Genomic DNA, 7,500 nt, shown 5'->3' with positions numbered 1-7,500 from the left:
ATATGCCTGTAATTGTATGCGTATATATATATATATATATATATATATATATATATATATATATATATATATATATATATATATATATATATAGAAAGATATCGATAGATAGATAGATGATCCATGCATATTCTTATGAAGCTAATGTTCATGGAAGTAGAATATTTCATTCACATATTTTATTTGTATATTTAAGAGATGTTCCACTAGGATTAGGTAATGTATGTAAATTGCAAAAGACTGTCATCATTCTGTTAATTTTATTTTCATTCAGTTCCAAATATGTATATTCATGGTATTTTAAAGAACTAAATTTTCATTTCACGTAGTTTTGTTACGAAGTCCTATATAAACTTATTAAAAGGTATGCTGTATGACACACAAGCTAGGGATTGCATCATGTTTCCAAATGGTTGGAAGTTCTAGGAAGGTTTTCGGCTAAAAATTATTCTCTTTTCAATGTTATGAGAGGAGGTGGGTATAGTTAGCTGAGAGAGAGTTGCCTTGCAAGCAACGATAGTACCCCTTCTTCAAATTACTAAGTTCGAATCCTTACGCCGCTAGAGCCATGCCATGAAGCTACAAGAAGGATTTACTAAAAATTTCTAGAGTGAATTAAGTTAATATATAAGGACCTCTCAATGCATAAGAGACAGAAGAGATCCAGCCAATCCCTTTAAAAGAGCCAACGTCTGCCAGACCTCTTTCCAGCCACTACATAACTCCTCTCAAACGGGAAAAGTGTTTTCCTCTCAAATGGGAATAGTGATTTCTTTCTATCATATACGGGCAAAATTTGTGTGAAATCGTGGGTGTGACGCAAGGGGCACGCAACAGTCTTGGACCTGGTAGGTCACCGTATACTAGCCGCAAGAATCTTCACTCGCTACACTAAAATGTTCTGCGGCAGTCAAGAAAATTTGTAGTCGCAGACAGGACGCACGTGTGACTTACGCGCAACTTACGTGCTGTAGGATTTTCTGTGGTATAATCTCCGCACATTGGTCGTGCGTATAACTTAGGCGTAACTTGCGTCACAAGTACGAGCCACGCATGTTTGTCGTACGGAATTAAAAGAAGTACGTGGTCCGTGTGTGCACTGTACGATGTAATTGCGGCAAAAGTAGGCGTGTAGTACAATGACTGGAAGACGTTAGTATTAATGCACGATATTTACATGATTTTTCAGGGTATATATTCTGCCGCAGCAAGTACATCACATGTACTTCACCCGTACTGAACACTCAACACACTCACTACCAATCACATCGCAGGAGTTCAAGGCTATGCCTGAAAAATTCCCAGACACGTATGGCTAAGAAATTAGTATGGGGATTTGTGCCCAAGGCACTAAGGTAAATACATTTTATCGTATAAATTTTTGTAACTGGCCCTGTGAAATTAGGTTAAACTGTGAAGTGAATTTGTTTTGCTTAATTGTTCGATACCCTTGTGTGAGCCAAAGAACATAAGAGTAACAGTTAAGTATATGTAAGTGTAATTCTGATTTATTTTCTATAAGTTTTAAAGTATTATTTTTTCATTATTTGTCAAAATCAAATATTTTCATAAATTAATTTCTAGCAAAACAAGTGATTGTATAATTTTATTTTTTGAATTGTCTTTAATATTTCGAGTGATTCAATTTTGGTGTTAGTTTCAAATTATTAATCTTTATAAAATATATTTATCTTTGTAAAGTGCCTATCATTTTGATCACCAATACTCTTCTCGATGCTTTGCTCGTATCCCCTGACTAAGAACCGAAGTAGGACATTGATCTAGTTATAATTCCCATTAAAAGTAAAGTAATCACCAAGTTTTGTTTGAGTGTAAAGTAAAGAGACCTTTTAGATATTCAGTGTTCGTATATATTACTGTCTGGGATTTGCGCATTATTCATAAAGCTCGAAGGATTTTCTATTGTGTATCAAATTCTCTAACATAAGCAGATGAGATTTGGAGCTCAGAAATTTACGTAATTTGCTAGTCATACTATATTTTTTTGGTGCCCAGACCCTGGGATCGAGCAAGTCTGTTTTAATCATTGGTGATAACAGGGCTGTGTTTTTGATTAAAGGTTTGATCAGTTCAGTATTGATAGGATTCTGTGCATTGATAGGATATATTTTTGGAGAGTTGTAATTTTGTAAAAAGTACAAAATAGCGTAATTAGATGTACAGGAGGTTTTGGAAAATCCAATTGTTTAGGAGTTGTCAAAAGCTAATGTAATTAAAGCTTAGTGGCTTGCTATTTTAATGGCATATGGTGGCCATGCAACTGGTGGAATGAATAAAGGCCAAATCAAGCGTCTATCCTTAGAAGTGTTCATAAACTCAGGAAAGTTGTCAAAAGAAGATATTGCATTGCAGCAGCTCGAGACCTTTTGGAGAAGGCTGAAGCAAAATTCATAAAAAAGCAAGTATCAGATGAGCCACAAACTGAAGTAATGAAAGCAGAAACCAATAAAGAGGCTAAGATTACACGAATTGCAACAGAAGAGAATTTGATTAAGTTGAAGATGATGGGAGAATGAGAGGAAAGGGAGGAAAGAGAGAGAGAGAGAAGAAACGAGAAAAATTGCAAGACATGCAAGGGAAAGGGAAGAAGGGGAGAGAAGAGGCCAGAGAAATGGCAAGGCAGGACGCAAGGGAGAGAGTTGAGGTAAGAGAAATTGCAAGGTGGGAAGAGAGAGAGAAGAAGCTAGAGAAATTGCAAGATATGCCAAGGAATCGGAAATGTTGAATGCTCGTGCAAAGCTGTCATCAACTCAGACAGGTGTTACCCCTGCTTTGCACGATCCCGTGCTTAATGTGGCGAATACACAGAGATTGATTCCGAAATTTACAGAGGAAGCTCCAGACGAGTTCTTCAATTATTTTGAAAAGGTCGGTTTGATAATGAAATGGCCAGAAGATAAATGGCCTGTGTTAGTACTGAGTGTCCTTATTGGAAAAGGACGCAGTGCGTATCTTGCCTTGTCTCAGGATCAAAGGAAGGCGTATCAAGAAGTATAAAAGAATTGCTAGCGTTAATCACAGCAATAATGAAGTTTGAAGTTTATGTGAATAGACCACAGATTGAAGAAATTATAATGGATTCAGACCACAAACCTTTAACTTTTGTTAATGAAATGAAGAATAATCAAAGGTTAACTAGGTGGTCATTATGTTTACAACTATATTGTATCAAAATAAAGTACATATCAAGTAAAGATAACTTGGTTGCAGATTATTTATATTGGGCTGAATTGGGGGATTCAGGCCCAGAATGAATAATCTTTTGGGGGGAGCTATCTTACAGAGTTGGTCTTCTTGAGAGTAAAATGTTTTATTTACATATTTTATTTTTGTCTTTAAGAGATGCATAGCCAGCTCTTAAGGTGAGTTCCACTCATGTAGGATTAAGTAATGTATGTAAATTACATAAGACTGTTGTCATTCCTTTAATTTTATTTTCATTCAGTTCTGAATATGTAAATTCTTCTTATTTTAAAGAATTAAATTTTCATTTCACGTAGTTTAGTTACGAAGTCTTATGTAATTATGTTAAAAGGTATGCTGTATGACACACACGCTAGGGACTGCATCATGTTTCCATATGGTTGGAAGTTCCAGGAAGGTTCTCGACTGAAAATTATTCCTTTTTTAATGATATGAGAGGAGGGGGGGGGGGAGTTAGCTGAGACAGAATTGCCTCGCAAGCAACGTTAGTACCCCTTCTTCAAATTACTATGTTACTTCAGCAACGATCGTCGAATCGTCCTCCTTCAGGTGTTGTGAAAGGCGTGCAGAAGATTAATACCCCCCGTTATAAGTGTGGCAAAAAAGGCCATATCAATGAGTAATGTTGGCCAAACCAACCAAAAGCAGTCGCCCAAGTGGTTAAGGGTAATTAACTCCACAGAATACGAAGGCAAAGAATCAAACGGGAAAGGTCGACGAGGAAAATAAACCACCTAATGTTTACAAGATGGATGGGAGCGAGCAGATCCCGGTCAAGATATTGTGCGGCACAGGATCTATTCCTAGTGTGGTGACACGAGGAGTACTCCCGTTGGTGGAACAGTCTCTCAGAGGAGATCCATTCATTTTGGAAAGAATAGGAGGTGAGGAGGTTACTCCTATTTGCCGTTTGAAACTGTCATGAGAGTTGGTGACAGGTCATTTTGATTTTGCAGTAAAGGATTCATTGGCTGTCTGTTGAAGGAGTAGAAGTTAGGTTGGCAGAGCACCGCTTGTGCCTTGTCCCATTGTAACGGAGAAACCCCTGAAGTATAATCCTACGACTGAACTGAGAAAGAATACCCGTATCTGTTTCCAAGTTGTGTGACGACTAGGAGTGTGACGAAGAAAGTGCCTGTTTACGAAGACAGAGAACCTGAAGGAACGACAAACTTGGAGGATTTATTTACAGGAGAAGAGGTATCCCATGATAGTATGCAAGAGGAGAGCTCCGGAGAGAGCTGAGAAGAAGAAGAATGACAGACAAATCAACAGGGAGACAAGTAAGATATGGATTTGGAAGAAATAGAAAACTCAGCGTTAGAAGTGAGACAAGTGACTCGGAAAAGGCTGATAGGATTGCAACGGAAGGATGCAACGTTAACAGAATTCTTGTACGGTGTAGTGGATGAAACAGAGGTGCAGCAGTCTCCACCTGTTATTACCTCAAGGATGGGTGACTTACAAGAAAGCAGAGACCTGCCGATATCCCTGGGAATACCGAATGGGGCATATACTGTCAGATATTGATTCTCGCACCGCTGAGAAGACAGGTGATCGGCGTAGCTCATGAGATGAGACACATGGGAATAAGAAAGGTAACAGAGAAGATAAGGAAACACTTTTTCAGGCCTGGCATTCATTAGGATGTGAGCCAGTATTGCCGTGCGTATCACGTTTGTCATTTGGCTGGAAAGCCTAACGAGTACATCAAGAAAGCTCCCTTACACCAGATTGAAGCACGAGGAGAACTCTTCAGCAAAGGATTGATTTAAATGTTGGCAGACAAATGGAAAGATCGAGAGGAAATGGATGGACAATATGTCAAGAACTTGTGGAAGAGGACCAGCGAGATAAGAAAATTTTCCTGGAAAACCTAAACACGAGTCAAGGAAAAATGAAGAAATGGTCTGGTATGAAAAGTAAGGACAGACAGTTTGTGGTAAGACAACAAGTTTTGGTTTACTTACCGATAAGGAGATTTTCTCTCACTAATGAGTTCCAAGGACCATTCCGGATTTTGGAGAAGATCAGTGACATGACTTACGTTATCGAAATACCAGGAAAAAAGAAAAGTTAAAGAAAGGTCATATTAACTTTGAAACCACAGAATGAAGAAATTACATTTTGTTCAGATCACAATCCTTTAACTTTTGTTAATAAAATGAAGAATAATAATCAAAGGTTAACTAGGTGGTCATTATGTTTATAACCATATTGTATTAATGTAAGGCATATATCAGGTAAAGATAACGTGGTTGCAAATTATTCATCTTGGACTAAATCGGTGGATTCAAGCCCAAATTAAATAATCTTTTTTTTTGGGGGGGGGGAGCTATTTTACAAAGCTGGTCTCCATGAAAGTATTTTATTCTCATATTTTGTATTTAAGAGATGCATAGTCAGCTCGTAAAGGGATTAAGTAATGTATGTAAATCACATAAGAGTGTCGTCATTCTTTTAATTGCATTTCATTCAGTTCTGAATATGTAAATTTACGTTATTTTAAAGAATTAAATTTTCATTTCATGTAGTTTGGTTACAAAGTCTTATATAATCTTGTATGAAGGTATGTTGTATGAATCACATGCTAGGGATTACAACATGTTTCCACATGGTTGGAAGTTTCAGGAAGGTTGACTAAGAATTATTATGTTTTTAATGTAACGAGAGGAGGTAGGCAGAGTTAGCTATGAGAGAGTTACCTCGCAAGCAACGCTAGTATCCCTTCTTCAGATTACTAAGTTGGCAAGTTTATGCCGCTTCACCCATGCCCAAACGCTATGAGAATGATTTATTAAGAATTTCTAAAGTGAATTAAGTTAATATATAAGGACCTAGCAATGCATAAGCGACAGAAGATATCCAGCCTACCCCTTTGTAAGAGCCAACGTCCGCCAGCCGTCTCTCCAGCCACTACATAACTCCTCTCAAACGTGACTAGTGTTTTCCTCTGAAATGTGAATAGTGATTTCTCTCCAACATATACCGTGTATAGTGTTGTTTAAACATTGGTGATATTAATGTGTGCCTAAGTTAAAAGTGTAGAGTATTAATGTAAGTACATTTTAGAGGTAGTAGGTTGGCCAAAGCACTAGCCATCCGTTGCGATACTACCGCTAGAGTTATGGGGTCCTTTGACTTGCTAGACAATAATATATTGGATACTTCATTCTGGTTACAGTTAATTTTCCCTTTGCCTACACATACACCGAATGGTCTGGCCTATTCTTTACAGATTCTCCTCTGTCTTCATAAACCTGATAATATTGTGATTATCAAACATTTCTTCTTCACCCAAGGGGCTAACTACTGCACTGTAATTGTTCAGTGGCCATTTTCCTCTTGGTAAGAGTAGAAGAGACTCTTTAGCTATGGTAAGCAGCTCTTGTAGGATGATACTCCTAAATCCAACCATTGTCCTCTGGTCTTAGGTAGTGCCATAGCTTCTGTACCATAGTCTTCCACTGTCTTGTGTTTGAGTTCTCTTGCTTGAGGGTACGCTCGAGCACACTTTTTATTTAGGAAATATTTATTTTGATGTTACTGTTCTTAAGATATCTTATTTCTCCTTCTTTCCTTTCCTCACTGGGCTATTTTCCCTGTTGGGGCCACTGGGCTTATAGCATCCTACTTTAGCAACTAGGGTTGTAGCCTAGCAATTACTAATAATAATAATAATAATAATAATAAAATAATAATAATAATATAAATTTTTGTAACTGGGCCTGTGAGATTAGGTTAAACTGTGAAGGGTATTTATTTTGCTCAACCGCTCGGTAACCTTGTTTGAGCCAAAGGATATAAGAGTAACAGTTAAGTATATGTAAGAGTGATTCTGATTTATTTTCTATAAGTGTTAAAGTGTCAGTTATTCATTAATTGCAAAAATCAAATATTTTCATAAATTAATTTCTAGTGTAACAAGTAATTGTATAATTTTTTTGAAGTGTCTTTCTTTTTGGCTTAATCCAATGTTTAGTTCAGATTTAATATTTCAAGTGATTTAATTTGGTGTTAATCTTGAATTATTAATTTTCATATAACTTATTTGGTTTGTAAAGTGTGTATAGTTTCGATCACCAATTCTTTTCTCAGTGCTTTGCTCCTATTCTCTGACTAAGAACCAAAGTACGAGGTTGATTTAAGAATAATTTCTGTTAAAAGTAAGGTAATCACCCAAATTTGTTTTGAGTGTACAGTAAAGTAAAGAGACCTTTCAGATATTCAGTGATCGTATATATTATTGTCTGGGAGCTATATGATATTTTTTAG

The sequence above is a fragment of the Palaemon carinicauda genome, chromosome 14 (assembly GCF_036898095.1).
Source record: "Palaemon carinicauda isolate YSFRI2023 chromosome 14, ASM3689809v2, whole genome shotgun sequence".
Taxonomy (NCBI): Eukaryota; Metazoa; Arthropoda; class Malacostraca; order Decapoda; family Palaemonidae; genus Palaemon; species Palaemon carinicauda.
This window is presented reverse-complemented; position numbering follows the sequence as displayed.